The following is a 3,045-nucleotide window of genomic DNA, read 5'->3' on the forward strand; positions in this document are numbered from 1 at the left end:
TCTTATTAGCTAGCCCCTGAAGTCCCAGAATAGGACTGGTCCCACATTGGATTGGCCAAGTAAGTTCTTAAGACCAGCTCTGATTTAAGGAGAGAAAAATTAAGCTCCACCTCTCCATGGAGAATTAGCATAGAATCTGAAGCCATTTGTAATCTACTATGATGGGTTTTAGAAAAAGAATACAAAAATATCTTACCTTTGCAAATTTTACATTAACATATAACCAGCGGAACATGTTGGTATGAACTCTCATAAGACCCCATACAAGTGAGCAGCCTCAAGCATAAGATGCATAGCTTAAGCGTATATCTCATTCTGCTAGAAGCCTGGCACATTAAAATATATATAATAGGATAAGCCTCTGGACACAAATTCAGTTTCTTCAGTAGAAAAAAATAAATGTTAAATACTCAGTATAAATTCCCTATCTTTTGACTCTCTTTTATATTAAACTGTTAGATGTGAAATATATTTTCTACAGTTTTAATTAGAGACTTCACATTATTTTAACATACTGATATGAGGAAAGGATGCTAATATATTCATGCATTCCAGTTATAATATTACATCTCTTATTTAGATGCTGGCACAATAGTTTAAATGTATTAAATTTTCTAGTCTTTGCATTTCTATAGACATGATTTGCATCTAATCAATCTAAGGCATCTATCAGCCCTGGGATGGGTTGAGAGCATTGGAAAGGAATAAGAATTATTCTACAAGCTTACAAAGAGAGTTACAATTTTTGACATTCAAAAAGGACACCTCAGTTATTCAGCAATACTAGACTATAAAACAGTATTTTTAAGATAAAATTATTTTTCTGATGTTTTGCCACATTGCAAAATATTACAAAACAAATTTGCCAGAAGAGAAAAGGGTAATATAATGGAGATGAAATGTAAAGCCCCCAGTCCACCATTTCTGGATTAGAAACTTCTGCCAGGAAGACAAAGTAGCGAAGGCAGGCACTAGAAGAGGAGCTTCCTAGAAGAAATTCCCAGTTTTTGCTGCCTGAGCTCAAACTTAGTTGCCTGTCACATAAATTTAGTGCAAGTTCCTCATTCTTTGTTTGTGTCATGGAAGGAATTTGAAAATTCCATACTGCCTGGAGGGTGATACAGGAAATATCAAAATTGAGAGCAGTGAGATTTGAGTGTACTGAAGTCATGGTCCAAATGGACAATAAGGCAAAACTCAAAGAAGTCTCAGAACCAGAGAGATGTGTAATGAGGCCAATCAGCCAGAGAGCACCCAGAGCCCAAGAATGAGAGTTGTCAAAAACAGATGAACATATTATGTCAGTCACAGGCTTCAGAAGTGGATGCATGGAGAATGCCCAGAGATGGGATTAGTTGCACAGCAGAGCTGTCCCTAAATACATTTTTATTTAAGTTCCTAAATTCTGCATCAGAAAACAAAAGGATATCTGAGTACTTCATGCAGGTCCATTGATGGTGAGCCTCATATATTGTTCAAACCCATACCCCTTCTCCAGACAGGGAAATATTATTTAGAAAGGATCGTTGGAGGAAGGCATACAACTTAAGAGACCTCGAGTTTTTACCTAATGGGATTGAAAATTAACCTAACAAGACTGAATTATTATGTCATATAGGATTAAAATTCAATTATCTCCCCACTGCCTGGAGGAGGGTGGCTCATGAGTCAATTTATATCACTTTTAGAGACGTAAAGGAAGGTTTTCCATGTATAAAAATTTCTAAATACATTATTCTACTTTGCATACATTTTCTTATTATTCTTCACACTCTATTATCTGTTTTGCTGTTGATTTTCACCATGCAATTTCCATAGCTCAGCTGCTTGCTAAGTTCAGGCACTTAAATTTTTGTTTTCATTGAACGCCTTAGAACAGTGGTATCCCGTGTGGCCTCTGCACTAACAGTGTCAGCATCCCTTAGGAGCTGGTTAAAATACATAGTATCATGCTGCCCTCTTGTACCACTGAAGCAGAAACTCTTGGGAGTGGAACCCACATATCTGTGTTTAATGTCTTCTAGATGATTCCTATAAATGCTGAAATGTGGGAAACACTGCCTTAGGAAAAGTTAAATTTTATTTTTATACATTCTCTTCAAAGTTCCCCCAACTAGGGTTTCCTCCAGTTACTATGTGTACCTGCTTTGCTAAAATATGAAAAGTAACTTTTACCATCCACACCTTGGGTTTTTAAACATGCTCGTATTCTTTAGCTGATTTAATTAGCGTTCTTCAAATTAGCCTGTGCTTAGCTAGTCTGGGAGAAAATGCCAGGTGACCAATTTCAGTTTTCTCAGATGTCTCTTTCAATTGCAGTTTTGCTCCTTAACGTATACCCCTGCCTAAGTTATTTTCCTGCTTCCTTTACACTGAGGCTACTTAAAACAAAAGATAGCCTGTATGTATTCTCTTTTTCCTATTCCTATTCTCTCCTCAACACCTTGAAACCACAACTCTGACTCCACCGCTCCACTCAAGTCTCACTTAAATCATAAGTCAATATACCAATATACTTTTGCCTAGATTTAATCAGTTTCCATATGGCATTTGATATTTCCTCCGTATTCTTCAAAGAAATACTTTTCCTGGGCTTTGGCTTACACCTTGGACTGCTCTTTCTCAGTGTCTTAGATGGGTTCTCTTTCTAGCTCCACTTATAAAATGGTAGTTTCCCTTAGACTATTTTCTAGGCCTTTTTCTCTTTTTATTTTATACTGACACTATTGAGCGGCCTCACACTAATGGAGTTTTATTATTGATGCATTGATGATTCCGAAGTCCATGTTGCCAAGACGGTGATCACTTCTGAGACTCACATCCAGATATCCAAAACCTACTGAATATTTTTATGAAATATCCATAGATTTCCTTAGTCAGTTATTCTAAAAATATCCATGTACTACCTGTGATTTTAAAAGTACCACATTCTTAAGTAGAAATATACATTTAAAAAACAACATAAAATGAAAGCATAAGTCACTCATAATACTACCACCCAGAAACAGCCAGTTAGTGTACACACACACACACACACACACACAC

The sequence above is a fragment of the Hipposideros armiger genome, unplaced genomic scaffold, assembly GCF_001890085.2.
Source record: "Hipposideros armiger isolate ML-2016 unplaced genomic scaffold, ASM189008v1 scaffold_858, whole genome shotgun sequence".
NCBI classification, from domain to species: Eukaryota; Metazoa; Chordata; class Mammalia; order Chiroptera; family Hipposideridae; genus Hipposideros; species Hipposideros armiger.